This window comes from Hemiscyllium ocellatum, chromosome 47, assembly GCF_020745735.1.
Source record: "Hemiscyllium ocellatum isolate sHemOce1 chromosome 47, sHemOce1.pat.X.cur, whole genome shotgun sequence".
Lineage (NCBI taxonomy): Eukaryota > Metazoa > Chordata > Chondrichthyes > Orectolobiformes > Hemiscylliidae > Hemiscyllium > Hemiscyllium ocellatum.
In genome coordinates this window covers 28743332-28764009 of record NC_083447.1, presented here as the reverse complement: position 1 = coordinate 28764009, position 20678 = coordinate 28743332, and positions in this window count along the sequence as shown.

Sequence of the window (20678 nt, the reverse complement as noted above, 5' to 3'; positions counted from 1 at the left end):
CTGAAATTCTCCAACGTCTCATCGTCACATAAGCCTCCTTGTTCTTCTGAACAACAGATGTAATTTCTGTAGTAAGCCACAGTTCCCTTACATTATCACTTCCTCTCTGCCTGATAGGGGCATGCTATTCAAGGACACACAATGTCTGTTCTTTAAACCAGCTTTACATTTCGATTATCCCCATTCCCTGTATTTTGCTACCCCATTCTATGCATCATAAGTCCTGCCTAATTGTGTTACAATTGCCCTTCCCCCATTGATAACACTTGGCCTGTGGCATGCACCTATCGCTTTCCATCACTAAACTAAGCGTGTTTATGGAGGTTATATACATAATAAAAGGTAGAGGTACGAGATAATGCCAGAATTATGGGATGGTATGGAAATGTTGGAGGAGGTTACAGAGATCATGAGAGTCTAGTGGTTGGATGAGGTTTAAAAATGTCGGGAGTGGGGCGTGAAGGAGTTGGAAAATATTAGAGAGATGGAGAATGGTGTTGGATTTGAAGGAGGTTAGAGAGATAGGGAGGTGTGTACGCTTTGGAGGTGATTAGAGAGATAGGGAGGGATCTGGATTTAGAGTAGTTGCAGCTATAGGGAGGGGCGAAGGAGGTGGAGAGTATTGGAGAGATAGGGAGGTGTATAGTGTTTGGAGTAGGTCAGAGAGAAAGGGCGGGTATAGGGTTTGGAGTAGGTCAGAGAGATAGGGAGGGTATAGGGTTTGGAAAAGTTTAGAGAGGTAAGGAGGGGAGTCGGCTTTGGAGAAAGTTAGAGAGGATTGGGTGTAGGATTTGGAGGATATCGGAGAGATAGGCAGGGGTGCAGGGTTTGGAGAATGTTAGAGTGTTGGGAGGGGCTACTGTTTTGAGTAGGTAAGAGAGCCAGGGAGTGGAATAGGGCTTGGACGAGTTTAGAGAGAAAAGGAAGGATCTGGGTTTGGAGGTGATTGCAGAGATAGGGATTGTTATGGGGGCTGGAGTAGGTGAGAGAGATAGGGAGGAGTGTTGGGTTTGGAGGAAGTTACAGAAGTAGGGAGATGTGGCATTTGGAGGAGTTTAGATGTGGGGAGAGAGTAAGGTTTGGAGGAGGTTTCAGAAATAGAAAGGTTATGGGGATAGAATAGGCTAGAGAGACTGGGAGGGGGGTAAGGTTTGGAGGTATTAAGTGAGATAGTGAGGGGTGTAGGGTTTGGAAGACGTTACAAATATAGGGAGGGGTATAGAGTTTGGAGGAGTTTAAACAGATAGGGAAGAGGAAGATTCAGCAGATATTTACAGTGATAGATTGGTTGATGAATGGACAGACAAGGGACAGAGAGTAATTGAAGGAGTGAGACCTTGGAGTGTCCAATCAGGAGAGCCAAAGAGTCATTGTCACACACAGGAGAAGCCCTTCTGTTGACAGTAATAAAAATAAAAGGCACTTTAGACCCTGCAAACTCCTCTTTACGAATGCATTGGAGCTTATGCCAGAATTGAGAGAGATGTCCACCAGACTGCTAAAGCAACAAAGAGACATGACAATACATCTTGCCTTCAGATCAAACACTGACACAGAAACCTCGTGCTGACTCCCCTCCCTCAGCCTCACGGTGTCAGATCAAACACTGACACAGAAACCTCCTGCTGACTCCGCTCCCTCAGCCTCACGGTGTCAGATCAAACACTGACACAGAAACCTCCTGCTGACTTCCCTCCCTCAGCCTCACGGTGTCAGATCAAACACTGTTACAGAAGCCTCCTGCTGACTCCCCTCCCTCTGCCTCACGGTGTCAGATCAAACACTGACACAGAAACCTCCTGCTGACTCCCCTCCCTCAGCCTCACGGTTTCAGATCAAACACTGTTACAGAAACCTCCTCCTGACTCCCCTCCCTCAGCCTCACGGTGTCAGATCAAACACTGACACGGAAACCTCCTGCTGACTCCCCTCCCTCAGCCTCACGGTGTTAGATCAAACACTGACACGGAAACTTCCTACTGACTCCCCTCCCACAGCCTTATGGTTCAGTGTCCCTCGATATTGAAACACACTTCGAAGAAGCACTGAGAGGGTTATAAAGCTGGAGAATATATACTGGGTGATCCATTTCAAAACACCAAAAGAACATAACTGTGAGACTGGGTTTGCTCGAGGTGGGGGCAACGACTGAGAGGGAGAAACACCTTTGATCTCATCCTCACCAATCTATGGGCTGCAGACACATTGATCGATGACCTTATTGGGAATGATAACTACCACACACAATATTTCTGGAGACTAAAATCCCACTTTAACATTGTGAATATCTTCTGTACCACCATATTAAACGGGAAACCTTTAGTAACTCAGCTTTGGGATATGGGAGGTGAATCATAAAATTCATAAAGTTCCTCCTCTGTGGAAACATGCCCTTCGGCCAAGCAAGTCCATACCAACCCTCCGAAGTGTATCCTACACAGACACACCCCAACATAACCAACAGCAGCAGAATTGTATCCAGCACAATTTTCACAGTCACTGTTGGCATATGCTCCACTTTACCCTAAAAATCAAGTCAGGGGATAAACCCTTGTTCAATGGAGAATCCAGGAGGGCTTGCGAAGAGCAGCACTAAGTACAACTCACAACGAGGTGAGCTTACCACTTACTCATCAGATAGCGTCAGCTTCAAGTGACGGACAGATCTAACCAACAAATCAGACCTGCTCTCTGCAATCCTGTCACATTCAATCAGTGTCAATGGTGGTGGTCAATCAAACAACACACTGGAGGAGGAGGATCCACAAAAAAACACCTTCCTCAAAGATGGAATGGTCCAGCACAACAATAGAACAGCTAAGGCTGAAACATTCACAGCAATGTTCAGACAGATGGGTCAGTGGTATGATCTACTTTAGTCTCCTCCAGGTAACAGTCTTCAGCTAATCCAAAACATTTCATGTGTTATCTACAGGTGGCTGGAGAGATTGTATAATGCAAAGACTGTGAGCCTGATAACATTCCATTCCGGCTGTTCCTGCTGGGATGCAGCACTGGGACCTACCTGACAAAGTGGGAAGCTCTCCGGGTGTGTCCTGTACACACACAGACAAAACTTCAGGCAATCAATGACTGCCCCATTCTTCTAATCCCTATCATTAATAAAGGGATGAATGATGTCTTCTACAGTGGGATCAAGCAACAATTCCTCAGCACCAACCTGATCACTGAAGCTCAGTATGGGCTCTGCCAGAGCCACTCATTCCCTGAGCTCATTGAAGCCTTGGTTTAAAGGTAGCCAACAAGCAAACAAACAGTTGAATTCTAGAGTAGAGACCAGAGTGACTGCACTTAACAGCAGAATATCTGCATTTGATCTTGTGTCATATCCAGGATTAATATCAACGCTAGATCAAATAGGAAACATCTGCACTGGCTGAAGTCATACCTGGTACAAAGGAAGGTGACTGGAGTTTGGGGGAGAGCAGCCATCTTAGCTCCAGGACAGCTCTGCAGCAGTTCCCCTGTGGAGATTTTCCTGGGTAAACCTGGAAATCAGAAATGGAAAGGTAAGGCACCAAACTCCTATGGGATGATAGGGCTGCTCTCTCATTGGACAACGAAAACTGGTGGTAATTTAACTGGATAGTTATCATGACTCAAGTAAGGGAGAGGTTGAATAGCAACAGTTATCTCATTCAATGCAGGAATCAAACACACACTGTTAGCATTAATCGACACTGCAAACCAGTTGTCCAACTGATTGAGCCAACCAAGCCCACACTCAGCTCTTTGTGGTAGATATTGTAATACTATTCCATTCAGGAATGTTGTTAAACACTTTTGGAGTAGGTGGAACTAGAAGCAAGTTTCCTAGCTCAGTAGGAGAGACAGCATTAGTGAGCTTTAAGAGTGCTTTCTGCCCTAGGCCCAATAATTTTCAGGTGCTTCTTAAATGACCATCTCTACACTGTAAAGTCACAAGTGAGGATGTTTGCCAAATATTGGCCAATTTTCAACACCACTTACTCAGATACTGAAGCAGTCCTTATCCAAATCCAACAGGACCTGGAAATATGCAGGTCTGTGCTTACAAATAACAAGTTGTCATTTCCATTACACATGTGCCAGACAACGGTTACCTCTAACAATAGAAAATTGAACCATATCCTCTCAAGGTGAATGCCACCACCATCACTGAACACCTACCTAGCAATATCCCAGGGATTACCGTTAACCATAACTGGACTGACCACAGAATTTCATTACCCACTCCTTTGAAGGTCTTCTGCTAAAACATTGACTCTCCTGTACCTCAGATGCTGTCTGACCTGTCGTGCTTTTCCAGCGCCACACTTTGATGCATATTAATTCGTTTGCTCCAAGAATATGTCAGGGGCTAGGAATCCTGTAGAAATAACTTAACCCATGTTTTCTGAAAGCCAACAAACCATCGAAAAGTCACAGATTGAATGTGCGTGTGGTGCAATACCAATCATTTGCCTGGCTTTGTTCAGCTTCACCCCTCACCCATTTACACTCAGGTGCAGAAATTCCTGCCATCTACACGGTGCTCTGCAGAAATTTACCAGATCTCCTTACAACGTACCTCTGAAACCACACCACCATCAAGAAGGACAAGGGAAGCAGATTCATGGGACCCCCACCATGTTTGCGTTCTATTGCAAGCCATCCACTATCATGGTTGGTAAGTATATTGCTGTTCCTTCATTGTCACTGTTTCAATGTCCTTCCCGAACGGTATTGGAAGTCTAACTACAACACATGGACTGCAGTGGTTCATTGTAGCAGCTCACCACCACCTTCTCAAGGCCAAAAGGGACAGGCTATAAATACTAGCCCAGACACATCCCATGAATAAATTGAAATGAAAAATACTGTCCAAACATACCCAGTGCTGGACCGTGTGCTTTGGGTTTTATGAGCTCAGGCTGATTGGGTCCAGGCAGTAACCTGTTTACTGTGATCAACTGAAGAAATATGCTGTTTGAAACAATTTGTCAGTCTCTCAGAGGCATGGCCTATATACCGAGCATCACACAGACAATGGCATTCACATCCCACATTACTGAGCACTGAGATAGATAGAAGCAACTGAAAATGTCCTCATACCTTACTGTAACATGTTTAAACACAGTGATGTTGTTGCCACGAAAAATGATTATGAGTGGATATTACCAGGGAGAAAATGAGGACTGCAGATGCTGGAGATCAGAGTCAAAAAGTGTGTTTCTGAAAAAAGCACAGCCGTTCAGGTAGCATCTGAGGAGCAGGAGAGTCGACTATTAGTTCACAACATTAATGCAAGGGAAAATAATTGTATATTTTCAAAGTCTTTTCACTTAATAATAATTTGGTGTTGGGTGTGGAAATGAGACACAGCATTTCAATGCTGCATACTGTGATTTGTGCACTGTTTTCATCATGTTGTTATAAGTTAACTGAATAAAGGGGAGATTTTGTGCTTATTGGACAATCTAAAAGTTGGTATTATGAAAGGGTTTCAGACCTTCAGTAAAGAGACTTTGCTGTTAATGGTTAGAACAACGCTGTAAACAGTTACACAGAACTTTTCAGCTCAAGTCACAGACAAGGATGTTGAGCTGGGATCATACTGGCCACCAATGGTGCTGTACAGTTCTGTTTGGATGCTGACATTGTGGAGCTAACATGCACTGGATATGGTTTATGAGGGATTCGATGTAAGATGCCTTGCGCGGCAGGAGCCCATCACCTTTTTCACACCTTCATTCAGATCGGGTCCAAGGTGCAAAATTAGAGTTTAGGCGGCATACCAGAAGAGATATCCTTGCAATACATGGTTGTTTCCAGGTCATTGGTAGAAATGTTGAACATGTGCTAGTCCATTGACCAGTCTGCACCACCCCCTGCGCCCCCCCCCCCCCCCACACACACACACATCTCCCTTTTGTTCAGGTATGTCACTAACCAGACTATTGTGAGGGATTGTGTGAGTAACTGCCCAGCTCCTGTTTGGAAGCTCTCTGGACAGATTTTGGAGATGGCCACTGTTTTGGAGGTCATGGTGAGGTCCAATAACTCTGTGTCTGAACTCAGGCTTTTTCTCAAAGTTATTTTCAACAGCTTTGCTGCCTGCAAGATGGTGTGTTCACTGATCTGAACATGAATTAGCTGTTTACTACAGTCACTGAATTGTGTAATAGTTAGGTATGCGCTCTGGTAATTCAATTATTGTTCACTTCAATTGTTTTCAACTGAAAAAAATGATGTTTGATTTATTTTAAAATATGTAAGAAACAAAGTGATATTAACTCTTCATTATACAACAGGTCACTTTTACATTTTATATATTTCCCACAGGCTAATAAAAAAACAGTCAATTATTGCCTGTAAAGCAGGATTCTGTGAACAGGACTATGTCCCCGGCAGCATCACCATCCTCTCTGGTAGATTCTGTTCCATTGACAGGACATAGTCAGGCAGAGGGGGCTGCTCCTTTGTATATAGTCAATATCCTGCTCAGCCTTGATGCTGGATCCTGTGGCTGCTACACTGTTCTGTGGCAGGTTCTGGGGGAATCAATAAAAGGGAAAATATAATTGACAGCTTCATCACCAATCTGCCTACTGCAGATGCATCTCTCTATTTCTTATATCGGTAAGAATGATCACTGCACAATGGGGAGCAAGGGATATCTTCACATTTTGTGAACCTCCTCACCATGATACGGTTTCCTAATAGGACAGGAATTAAACAGATTGAGCACCAAATGTTGATGCATCTATGATGCGCAATGGGCAATGACCAGCAGCAGAACCATACTCTGTAACAACTCAGCCTGCAACCTGACAGCATGACAATACCTCCCATTGTATAGTAACCATCACGGCCCGACATACCACCCACTGTACAGTAACCATCACGGTCCGACATACCTCCCACTTAACAGTGACCATCACGGCCCGACATACTTCCCACTGTGCAGTAACCATCACAGTCCGACATACCCCCCACTGTACAGTAACCATCACAGCCCGACATACCTCCCACTGTACAGTGACTGTCACGGTCCGACATACCTCCCACTGTACAGTAACCATCACGGCCCGACATACCTCCCACTGTACAGTCACCGTCACGGCCTGACATACCTCCCTCTGTACAGTAACCATCACGGCCCGGCATACCTCCCATTTTACAGTAACCATCACAGTCCGACATACCTCCCACTGTACAGTAACCATCACAGCCCGACATACCTCCCACTGTACAGTGACCATCACGGCCCGACATACCTCCCACTGCACAGTAACTGTCACGGCCCGACATACCTCCCACTGTACAGTAACCTTCACAGCACGACATACCTCCCAATGTACAGTAACCATCACGGCACGACATACCTTCCACTGTCCAGTAACCATCACGGCCCGACATACCTCCCACTGTAGAGTAACCATCACAATCCGACATACCTCCCATTGTACAGTAACCATCAAAGCCCGACATACCTCCCATTGTACAGTAACCATCAAGGCCCGACATACCTCCCACTGTACAGTAACCATCGCGTCCGACATACCTCCCACTGTACAGTGACCATTATGTTCCAACATACGTCCCACTCTAGGGGTGCCATCAAGAGCGGCGTTGTGGCTTAGTGCTTCGTATTGCTACCTCACAGCACCACAGTCCTGGGTTCGATTCCGGCCTTGGGTGAATAACTGTGTGGAATTTACACGTTCACCCAGTGTCTGCATGAGTTTCCTCCCGCAAGCCAGGTGAATTGGCCATAATAGATTGTTGAGTATTTTAGTCAGAGGGAAATGGGTGTGGGTGGGTTACTCTCCAGAGGGTTGATGTTGACTGGATAGGCCGAAGGGCCTGTTTCCGCACTGTAAGGAATCTAATCTACTCTCCAATGTTCATGTCAGTAATATGATGGAATAATCACTTTTCGGTATGAGTGCAGCTCCAACAGTACTCTAGTGTGGACTTACTCGCAACAGGCAACACAGTTATGTAGACAAGATCCTGCCTCACCAACCTGATTGAATGTTTTGAGGAAGTGACAAAATTGATTGATGAGGGCATGGGGCTGGATGTTGGCCGTTTGGACCTTAGCAAGACCTTTGATATGGTTCCTTATGGCAGGCTCATACAGAAGGTGAAGTGAAATGGGATCAGCAGTCAGTTAGTAAGATGGATAGAGTACGGCTTATAACATAGAAAAACATAGAAAAATACAGCGCAGTATAGGCCCTTCGGCCCTCGATCTTGCGCCTCCCAAGCCTACCTAACCTACACTAGCCCACTTTCTTCCATATGCCTATCCAATGCCCGTTTAAATGCCCATAAAGAGGGAGAGTCCATCACTGTTTCTGGCAGGGCATTCCATGAACTCACCACTCGCTGTGTAAAGAATCTACCCCTAACATCAGTCCTATACCTACCACCCCTTAATTTAAAGCCATGCCCCTCGAATATCTGGCTGCATACGTGGAAAAAGGTTCGCATGATGAACCCTATCTAAACCCCTAATCATCTTGTACACCTCTATAAAGTCACCCCTAAACCTTCTTTTCTCCAATGAAAACAGCCCCAAGTGCTTCAGCCTTTCGTCATACGATCTTCCTACCATACTAGGCAACATTCTGGTAAACCTCCTCTGCACCCGTTCCAGTGCATCCACATCCTTCCTCTAGTATGGCGAACAAAACTGCACACAATACTCCAGATGCGGCTGCACCAGAGTCTTACACAACTGCAACATGACCTCAGGACTCCGGAACTCAATTCCTCTACCAATAAAAGCCAGTATGCCATATACCTTCTTCACTGCGCTATTTACCTGGATGGCAACTTTCAGAGATATGTGTACGTGGACACCAAGATCCCTCTGCTCATCCACACTACCAAGTATCCGACCATTAGCCCAGTACTCCATCTTCTTGCTACTCTTACCAAAGTGAATCACTTCACACTTACCTACATTGAACTCCATTTGGCAACTTTCTGCCCAGCCCTGCAGCTTGTCTATATCCCGCTGTAACCTGCCACATCCTTCCTCACTGTCAACAACTCCAACGACTTTCGTATCACCACAAGATTGCTCACCCAAACTTCTAGCCCCTCCTCCAGGTCATTTATAAAAATGACAAACAGCGATGGTCCCAAAACAGATCCTTGCGGAACACCGCTGGTAACTGCACTCCAAGATGAAGTTTTAACATCAACTACTACCGTCTGTCTTCTTCCAGCCAGCCAATTCCTAATCCAAACCTCCAACTCACCCTCAATGCTATACCTCAGTATTATTCGCAGTAGCCTACTATGGGGAACCTTATCAAACGCCTTACTAAAAGCTATATACACCACATCTACCGCTTTACCCTCGTCCATCTCCTTAGTCACCTTCTCAAAGAATTCAATAAGGTCTGTGAGGCACGAGACCATGCTGACTATCCGTGATCACATTATTCCTATCCAGATGATCATAAATCCTCTCCCTTACAATTCTCTCTAAGACTTTGCCCACAACAGAGGTAAGACTCACCGGCCTACAGTTACTAGGGTTATCCCTACTCCCCTTCTTGAACAAGGGAACCACATTTGTTATCCTCCAGTCACCTGGCACTATTCCTGTACACAACGAGGACATAAAAATCAAGGCCAAAGACTCTGCAAGCTCCTCCCTTGCTTCCCAGAGAATCCTAGGATAAATGCCATCAGGCCCAGGGGACTTATCTATTTTCACCCTTTCCAGAATTGCCAACACCTCTTCCCTACATATCTCAAAACCATCCATTCTAATTAATTGTGACTCAATATTCACATCGGCAACAATGTCCTGTTCCTGAAGGAATACTGACGAAAAGTATTCATTCAGTGTCTCTCCAATTTCTTCAGCCTCCACATGCAACTTCCCACTACTATCCTTGACTGGACCTATTCCTACCCTAGTCATTCTTTTATTCCTTACATACCTATAGAAAGCCTTTGGGTTTTCCCTAATACTACCAACCAAGGACTTTTCATGTCCCCTCCTTGCTGCTCTTAGCTCTCTCTTTAGATCCTTCCTATCTACCTTATAACTCTCAATCGCCCCAATGGAACCTTTACGCCTCATCTTTACATAGGCCGCCCACTTACCTTTAACAATGGATTCCAATTCCTTATTAAACCAACGCTCCCTCACACGACCCTTTCCTCCCTGCCTGACAGGTACATATTTATCAAGGACAATCAATATTTGCTCCATGAACAAGCTCCACATATCGATTGCACCCTTCCATTGAAGCCTACTTTTCCAAGCCACGCATCCTATGTCATGCCTCACCGCATCATAATTTCCCTGCCCCCAGCTATAACTCCAGCCCTGTAGTGCACACTTATCCCCCTCCATCACTAGAGTAAAAGTCACCGAATTGTGGTCACTGTCCCCAAAGTGCTCACCTACCTCCAATTCTATCACATAGCCTGGTTCGTTACCCAGAACCAAATCCAGTATGGCCTCACCTCTTGTTGGCCTGTCTACATACTGTGTCAGGAAACCCTCCTGCACACATTGAACAAACACTGACCCATCTATCGTACTAGAGCTATTGCTTTCCCAGTCAATATCTGTAAAGTTAAAGTCCCCCATAACAACCACCCTGTTACTTTCACTTTTCTCCTGAATCATCCACGCAATCCTTTCTTGTACGTCTCTGGTACTATTATGAGGCCTGTAGAAAACTCCTAACAGGGTGACCTCACCTTTCCTATTTCTAACCTCAGCTGAAACTACCTCAAATGGAGAGTCTTCATCCATCGTCCTTTCCACCGCTGTAATACTATCTTTGACAAGCAATGCCACACCTCCCCCTCTTTTACCCACACCTCTGACCCTACTAAAACATTTAAACCCTGGAACCTGCAAGAACCAATCCTGTCCCTGTTCTACCCATGTCTCCGTAATAGTCACAACATTAAACTCACAGGTACCAACCCACGCTGCAAGTTCACCTACCTTATTTCGTGTACTTCTCGCATTGAAGTATCCACACTTCAAGTCACCTTCCTGTTTACAGGCACCCTCCTTCAAGATTGATGCTATGTTCCTAACCTCCCTACACTTCAGGTCCTGCACCCTATAGCTACAGTTTCGGATCCCAAGCCCCTGCAGTGCCTGTTTGGCCATAGAAGACAGAGTAGTGGTGGAACAGTCTTTTTGTGACTGGAGATCGGTAAATAGATTGGTGGAGTTGCAGGCTGTGCGGATGATTACCAGAGAATACAGCAGGATATAGGTCAGCTGCAGACTTGGACAGAGAAAATGCAGATGTAACTTTATTTTGACAATTGAGACGTGTTGCATTTTGGAAGGTCTAATGCAGGAGAGAAGTATAAAGTCGAAGGAAAATCTACTGGCCGCATCAACGTCAGAAGGGATCTTGAGGTACAGCTCCACTGTTCCCTGAAAGTGGTAACACGGGTAGATAGGGTGATCAAGAAGACTGACGGCAAACTTGCAGACATGCATCAGAGCATGCAGTATGAAAATTAACAGGTCATATTGCAGCTATAACGAAACTTAGTTCTAGGTACATTTAGAATATTGTGTACAGTACTGCTTGCCACACGATTTTGAAGTGTTGGAGAGGGTATGGAAAAGGTTTGCCAGCATGTTATCTGGTTTGGAGGGTATTAGCCAGAAGGAGAAAATGAACACACATGGATTGTTTGCACCTGGGCATAACTGGCTATTGGGCTACCTGATAGACATTTACAAAATTATCAGAGGCATACATAGAAGGACAGCTAGAGCCATCCCGCACCCAACCCCCAACCCTCCACCCCCCCCCCCCCCCCCCCGCCCCATAGTATAATTACCAATTACTCAGGACCGGAGGTTTTAAGTAAAAGGGAAAAAGTTCAGGAGATGTGATCGGTAAGTTTTTTTAAATTTTGGACAGATGTGAAAGTGCCTGCAATGCACAGATAGAGGGGAAGAAGCCAATATAGCAAGGTTAAAGAGGGATCTTGGCACAAGTATGAGTAAGTAGGGAATAGAATGATATAGCAGGTATCAGAACAAAAACTTTTGTTTTAACTTTAAGAGGGCATCATGTGTCAATCCGGTCTTGCTGGGCTCAAGGGCCTCTTTCTGTGCTGGACTGTTCTTTAAGACAAGGTTTGATGGTAGGCGTGGCGAGATGCTGACTGAATGATGGCTGATGATCACCAGCCACATCATTGTCGATCCCCTCCCTCATCAGCTTGCAGCTTCATATCCTTCCCCTCTGTGGGGAAACTCAATATTCAGAATTTGACATCATTACCAGAGCTGGCAACTGGTTACTCCATCTTGACCCTCCCTCCTGCGGCCTTCTATCTTGGACACCAGCATCTCGGGGGACACGGCACTGACAGAAGCTGCAAGTAGTCCACACCCACCAATGCTGGCATCTGACACGTGCCAGCCTCACCATACCATCCCTGCACATCTCTGACCCACTGACCATATGCTTCTGAACTTCAATGCTGCAGCTCAGGGTGCACTGACAACTCTCATTGGAATGCTGCTGCAAGGCCACTGTGCTCAGGGACACACACCAAGTTCATGGACTGTCCCTCTGGGCTGCTCATTCCTTTTTTGTACACACTCACTTTGAGCTGACTTGAATTCTCACAGAATTATTGCCTTGTCTTACCCTGCCCTCAGCAGTGTTTCCCCTCAGCTCGAGCTACCATGCTCACCTGCCTGCTGTATTGCCTTTGTGTTTAGCACAGACACAAACCCAGAAAGCTGAATATCATTGCCCACAGTCAGTCACGGTGCCCACACTGAGTCAAGGGGAGTCTCAGATCCCAGTCCGGGAGTTTGGACACAGTCAGTCAGCCTTTCATGGTTGTTCGGGTCAGTGTCCTTCCCCTGTGAGGGGTTGAGGAGCTGAATGTTGGGGTGTCTCATACCCCTCTTGGCTCTTTCTGCTCTATCGTGGGATAGTTCCTCCTGGAATGAGCAAATTATCAAGAGGCATTAGGGAGATGGAAGTGGTTGGTACAGCTGTTAGTAATGGGACAGCTGAGTGAAAGATGGGGAGATATCCTGAGTGAGGTAGTGGGCAGCACAGATACCAGGCAGAGCTGCCGAGCGGGACAGAGAAGAGGTTAGAGAGAAACCGAGAGAAAGTGTTGCATTCAGTGAGATTAAGAGACCATGAGTCAAGGTGGGAGGTGGGTGCAGTAACACACAGAGAGAGAGAGGGCAAGGTCACGAAGTGCAGATGGTGGCACTTATCCTGGTCACTGACGTCCTTCCTACACTGTTGGGCATTCACCCAGAAGGCTGGCACCTCACTGGCTCACGGGTCAATCTCAGACAAGCTAGCAGGTCTGGTGTCATGGCTTCCCCTGCTAATCATAGAGTCATAGAGATGTTCAGCATGGAAACAGACCCTTCGGTCCAACCCAGCCATGCCGACTAGATATCCCAACCCAATCCAGTCCCACCTGCCAGCACCCGGCCAATATCGCTCCATACCCTTCCTATTCATATACCCATCCAAATGCCTCTTAAATGTTGCAATTGTACCAGCCTCCACCACATCATCTGGCAGCTCATTCCATACATGCACTACCTTCCGCTTGAAAAGATTGCCTCTTAGGTCTCTTTTATATCTTTCCCCTCTCACCCTAAACATACCCCTTCTGGTTCTGGACTCCCTCACCCCAGGGAAAAGACTTTGTCTATTTATCCTGGAGGAAGATAATGTCCCTGTCCTGCACAATGCCATCTACCAGAGCGTCAGGGGCTCAGCCACAAAGTGGGACCCTCAGTTTACTACGTTTCCCAATCCCCCACGCCGTCATGTCCAGGACATTTTCGGATTGCCAATCCAAGAGTGTAGTGGCTTTTTTTAATGGCATCTGCAGCAGGGAATCCGGTGCATTCTGGGCTATGTGGGCAGTGGTCAGTTTTTGTACCTATAAAAAAGCGGAAAATAATCATTGGGCTCGGATCAGATGAAAGAAGGGACATAGAGGCAGGGCAGGTAGTTAATGAGGCAGATTCAGGATGTTGTTATTATGAGAACGTTCACTTAGACTTGTGGAGACAAACCCTCCATGAAACTGACAGAAATGAGATTGGCCAAGTCAGGCCCTTGTCGTTTGCAGATTTTGCCTGCAAACTATTGGAAGTTATCAACTTAAAGAGAGAGAGGACCTATAAAGGAGATTCACATCCTTAAAAGAAGCTGCCATATTTGCTCATTGTTCATCAAGCTCGGTTCCTCGCTGGATAGAGGCAAAGTGTCAGAGACCTGCTGATATTGTAGCTTAGTTTAGTATGAAGCAAGGGGCTGAATGAATACTTTCAGATCGGAATTCTGCGCGGCAGAAATAATGGATCCTTAGAAAATCCCCGAGGAATCCAGGACTCTCAGCCTGAATTTCTGCAGGGAAAGCTGTGTGTAATTAATCTGGCTGTTGGGTTTTCATAGAGAGACTCATACATTTGATGTGACTTACTTGATTTGATGAGCGAACACATAGTAGTCTGCTTATAAATGGAAGCTATGAGGTCCAGTTGAATGCACCAAGCAACCTGGAGAAGTGCAAGTCAAGTCATTTAGGGACAGCAATCAATAGAAAGAATACACAATAAATGAGCATACTGTCAGTGTGGACAGATCCTAGTATAAATATCTCCCTACTTCTCCCTTTTTTTGATTTGACAAAGGGTCAGTTAGACTCGAAATGTCAGCTCTTTTCCGTCCTTACAGATGCTGCCAGACCTGCAGAGATTTTTCAGCATTTTCTCTTTTGGTTTCAGATTCCAGCATCCGCAGTAATTTGCTTTTACCCTGAAAGTAGCCAGCATCGTCAATAATCTAAATAATGTAGCAAATGGCACATTTCCTTTCTCAGTTCAAGTGCAGAATGTAAGCTTATACAAGAACGGTATAAATAACTAGATCAATCACAGCCTGTGTACTGCATGTAGTTCTGGTCACTATATCACATGGAAGGATGGAATTAGAATGGATTGTGCAGAGGAACAATGTGAGGATTACAGATGCTGGAAATTAGAGTCAAAGAGTGTGGTGTGGGAAAAGTACAGCAGGTCAGGTAGCAGAGTGCCAAGAGAATTGACGTTTCGAGCATGTTTCATTCTTGGAGGTGGTAGAGAAGAGGTTTGTTATCCTGCGAAAGTGATAATGCAGTTATGAGGAAAGGTTGAAGTGGAGGATGCTGAGAGGAGATTTGATTAGCCTGCACATGTTGTCAAGGGCCTGGGTAGAGAGTGAGAGACTGTCTTATTTTTATTGGAGAGCTCAGTTACCAGCAGCAAATATTTAATGTAATTGGCTGAAATATTAGAAAAGTCATGAGGAAAGTTGTTATTTCTCCCAGAGTAAGGAAAATATCTGAGAGTCGTGCATGGAAGCGGAGTTGAGGCAGAAACTCTGGAATATTATATAAATGTGCCTCGATCTGAACCTGAGATCCTACAGTCTCTGTGGAATCATAACAATGTTTTTTTTTGAAAGGATGAAGCTGGGTGGCACTTTCTTTTTAATCAGTGCAGTCAATTTCCAGAGCAATCTGTGTTGTAGAAATGTCTAATATTTAGACAATATCGAGAGAATCAATGTAAAGGGATCGGGAGAGGACAGAGAGTAGTGTGCAAATTGATTAGCATCACAGAAATGCTGATCCCAGCCTTTATACACAATGCTACTTCACTGTGGTGGGCTTTTTCTCCTTCTTGTATAAATGCTGAAAGCCTTTGATTATCCGGTTCTCAGTCTTGGTCACACTGCAGCCATATCAGTCTTGTTTCATTCTATTTGTTTTACTGTTTCATTGGCCTTGATTAAAAAAACAGGAAAAAATATGGGGATGACAGCCAGTACCAGAAATCATGATGAATGTAAAAGGTTACAGAGATAGGAAGGCGTGAAAAAACAGCGCGATATTACAGGATTGTTCTAGGGGCTGAGGCAGATTACAATGACAAAGATAGTTTTCGGTTTTGGTTGAAGTGAAAATTGTGCTGGACCAGCCAGATCAATATTTTGTCTACAGTAAACTTGCAAAAAAAACTCTCCACGAAACCTGATGAAAATGATACCCGTGTCTGTCTGTATCAGAAAAAGAATCCAATGGATGTGGGAGATGGTGGCAGGGCTGAGTCGTGTTGTGAGAAGTGGTTAAAGCACACAAGGATTACAGGTAGAGCCCTCACTGTGACAGGTAAACTGATCTGTCCTACCATAGAGATTCGGGTCAATGATGCAGACTGAATTCACACCAGATGAAACAAGTTTGGTTTTCGTAAAATACGTTTGAATTGTAATATTTCAGGAAGTGAGAACATAATTTTATCTGATGTCTGTTAAGTTGACCCTGGTCAAGTATTCCTACCTGGGAATTGTTGTCTTTCAGCAGTCACTTCTGTTGTGACAATGTCAGTTCGGAATCACATGCAGATACGGATGCAGAATAGGTAAGTACATTCAGAACTGAACAAGCCCAGCGCCTTAGGTATTTATAGCTACTCACATCTATTCTGGAAATGAGTCCCACAATCAGACCAAGAAAATTCCACACTTCCTGCCTTGCCAGAATATTCTCAGCTGCTCCCACCTATCCTAGAATTGATCTCCCAAATATGATTTGGAAGATTACAGACTCTGCCCCGCCTTTGTGGGTCAGCTCTTCGCACCTATTCCTGTAAGGAGTCCCACAGTTGGAACAGGCAGACCCAAACTCAATAATACATCCATACATTTGCAGTTTAACAGCATGTTTTCCTCTTCAAACTATAGTCAAACATGCAAACTAAAGATCATTTTCTCTGTGCCTACAAATATCAGTCTCTGTGACATCCCTCATGTTCTGTCACCCTTCCCATCTCTGTAAATCCTCTACTTTCTACGAACAGTCATAAATTTATGAGATTCTTCAAACAAAAAATCTACCCCTACCCCGAAAAAGCCTTTCCTCCTACTGGAGAGGGTCACAGACATACAGGCAGATCAAGTGTGTGAATGAGATTAGACATAATAAGGACCTTATAGGTGAAGGGGTTTGAGATAGAGAGCTTGCAGAAGACAAAAGAAAACCTTGTATTAGTACTGCAGGAGATTAATATGACGAGGTTCTCCTGAAAAACAATGTGACTTTTCTTGAAAGATTTCATGGAGAGTATTGCAGTTGCGGGTGGAATTTCAGCGACAGTGGGATTTGAAAGGGTTAATGAAGATTCGTGATACATAGAGGGTTTTTTTTTGATTACAAAAATAAGGACAGCTGGAGGTATTTCCACAGATAGGGTGGGATTTGGAATGTGGAGGCTGCAGAGTTAGGGAGCTGTGTAGGGAACGAAGGTGGTTACAGAATCGGGAGTGCTGGAGGGACAAGAGGCTTTTACACAGAAGATCACACATTGGAGCACGTTTTTAGACAACAGGGAAAATTGTAGGGACTTGAGGAAGTGTAAGAGATGGTCAGATTTGTAAGGGACGGAGAAAGGTGCACTGAATAATGAACAGTGTAATGGCTGGAGGAGGTTATGGAGGTCATGAGATTTATCAGGGCGGGAGGCAGTTAGTGACATTGATAGACTGATGATTGTGTGAGCTGGAGAAGATTGTAAAGATTGGGAGCTTTCCATGTATCAGAGTAATTACAGACAAAGCTGTCAGGCCTTGAGTATTATTACTGAGAGAGGGTGTATTTAGAGGAGATTGCAGAGAAAGGAGGTTTATAAAATGGCCTGTATGAGTTACAGAGATAAGGAGGGGTGCTTTGATGGATGTTTCAGAGGTAAATCGGATCGCCCAGCATCAATGAGGTTATGGTGACACAGTATTATTAAAGTTGGAGAACTCTTGAGACATCACACCAACCCACACAGAAAAATTAAGGCAAGAAGTATGTCATTTGACGCATGATGTCTCCACCAGCTCTTCATCTGAGTTGATTACAGAGTAGTGATCTTTTGCTTTCTCCCGTAACATTGCACATTTCTTAAAGTGTGGGAGAAGATTTGTAGCTCGGGTGCTCGTTGTTGTGGTTCTGTTCGCCGAGCTGGGAATTTGTGTTGCAAACGTTTCGTCCCCTGTCTAGGTGACATCCTCAGTGCTTGGGAGCCTCCTGTGAAGCGCTCCTGTGATGTTTCCTCCGGCATTTGTCGTGGTTTGTTTCTGCCGCTTCCAGATGTCCGCTGCACTGGTCGGTATATTGGGTCCAGATCGATGTGTTTGTTGATAGAAACTGTGAATGAGTGCCATACCTCTAGGAATTCCCTGGCTGTCCTCTGTTTGGCTTGTCCTATAATAGTAGTGTTGTCCTAGTCGAACTCATGCTACTTGTCATCTCTGTGTGTGGCTATGAAGGATAGCTGGTTGTGTCGTTTCGTGGCTAGTTGGTGTTAATGGATGCGGATCGTTAGCTGTCTTCCTGTTTGTCTTATGTAGTGTTTTATGCAATCCTTGCATGGGATTTTGTACACTACATTGGTTTTGCTCATGCTGGGTATCGGGTCCTTTATCCTGGTGAGTTCTTGTCTGAAAGTGGCTGTTGGTTTGTGTGCTATTATGAGTCCTAGTGGTCGTAGTAGTCTGGCTGTCAGTTCAGAAATGTTCTTGATGTATGGTAGTGTGGCTAGTCCTTTGGGTTGCGGCATGTCCTCATTCCGGTGTCTTTCCCTTTGGCATCTGTTGATGAAATTGCGGGGTTTCCGTTTTTGGCTAATACATTGTATAGGTGTTCGTTTTCCTCTTTTTGCAGTTCTGGTTTACTGCAGTGTGTTGTGGCCCTATTCAACAGTCTCTTGATGCAACTTCTTGTGTGTGGGTTTTGCTGGTTGCTTTCGTGGTTCAGGACTTGGTCTGTGTATGTGACTTCCCTGTACACATTTGTGATGAATTCTCCATTCGGTGTTCTGCCACACACGCTGATGACAAGCAACATGAGTTCGACTGCGACAACACTACTATTCTAGGATAAGCCAAACAAAGAACAGCCAGGGAATTCCTACAGGCATGGCACTCATTCACAGATTCTATCAACAAATACATCGACCTGGACCCAAGAGACCAGCCACTGTAGTGGACAGCTGGAACTGACAACCGGAAGCGGCAGAGACAAGCCACTATAAATGCAGGAGGAAACATCACAGAAGAGCTGCACAGGAGGCTCCCAAGCAGTGAGGATGTCACCTAGACAGGGGATGAAACGTTTGCAACGCAAATTCCCAGCTCGGCGAACAGAACTACGCATTGCCTTTAGTCGCAATAATCATCCAATGCCCTCTTGAAAATTTCCATTGAACATCCATTTACAACACATCCAAGTGTATCCTAACTACTCACCAAGTTAAAAGGTTCTTACTTCTATCATAGCTCTCCTATTGTACGTAACCTGAAATCTGTGTCCTCTCGTTTTGTGAGTGGGTCCAGTTTTATCCAATCTAATCTATTCAGCCTGCCTATGAGTTTGAAAAACTTCATCCGATCTCCTCTTAGCCACCGTCACTTCAGTGAGAACAGTTGCAACAGTCTGACTTCATAACTGATCTTTCTCATTCCTGGAAATATACTTTTAGATCAGTTCTTTATCCTTTCCAATGTGTTCACATCTGTCCGATCATGTGACACAGTTGAAGTTGAATGTGTTTGATGCAATTTCAACATCACCTCCTTACTCTTGAAATATCAGTATTTACAAAGACAGGAACACTGTATGATTTGCCAATGTTTAATGTCCTACAAACTTCAATGGTCTTTGCACATCCTGTGCGTCTGTATTCCTGCCCATTTTATGTTGTATTTTAATGTTCTTGATAGAAAGTTGCATTGTCTCATGTTTCAATGTGCAAAACTTCATCAATTACCTCTCTACTGTTACTAAGAAGTTGGCAATGTAAGTTTAGAGTTCTACAACGTTTTCTCACAGTTTAAAATTTCTTTAAGAGCTGTGTCAACAGTAAATATTGAATGGGTCCCTGCACACCAGATGTACATCATTCATACATATCAAAATGAATGAGGTCACCAGAACTGAATCCTGCGGAACTTCACTGAAAATCTATCTCCAGCCTGAATTAAAACTCTAGTGAACATTCCTCTCGATTTCCAACCAATCAGTCAATTTTGTGTCCAAATTGATACAGTCTCTTTTATTCCCCGAATGAATGAATGAATGAGTGATTAAATGTCACATTTCGAACATACAACTTAGAAAAATACAGCGCAGTACAGGCCCTTCGGCCCTCGATGTTGCGCCGACTGAAGCCTACCTAACCTACAGTACAATAACATCCATATGCTTATCCAATGCCCGCTTGAATGACCACAAAGAGGGAAAGGCAGTGAAATATGTTTGTTGCCTGTGCCACAAATATATTCCTCATCAATGTTGTACCTTTCAAGTGACAGAATTTCCTCCTCTGTCACCATGAACTGGGTGGGTTCGGCTATTTTGGTAAAGACAAAGATGAAGTATTCATCTCACACTTAGCCATTCCCCTTCATCTCAGTATAAATCCTCTTTCAAGTGTTGAATCAGCCTTACTCCACCTTTTCACATGCTCCCTTAGAGGTGTGACAATTTAATGTTGGCTTTCCGTGTTCGCATAAATTCCTCCGCCGTATCATCTCTACCCAAAACCTTCAGCATTTCTCAGGATTCACAATATTCTTCTCTATTTGACAGCT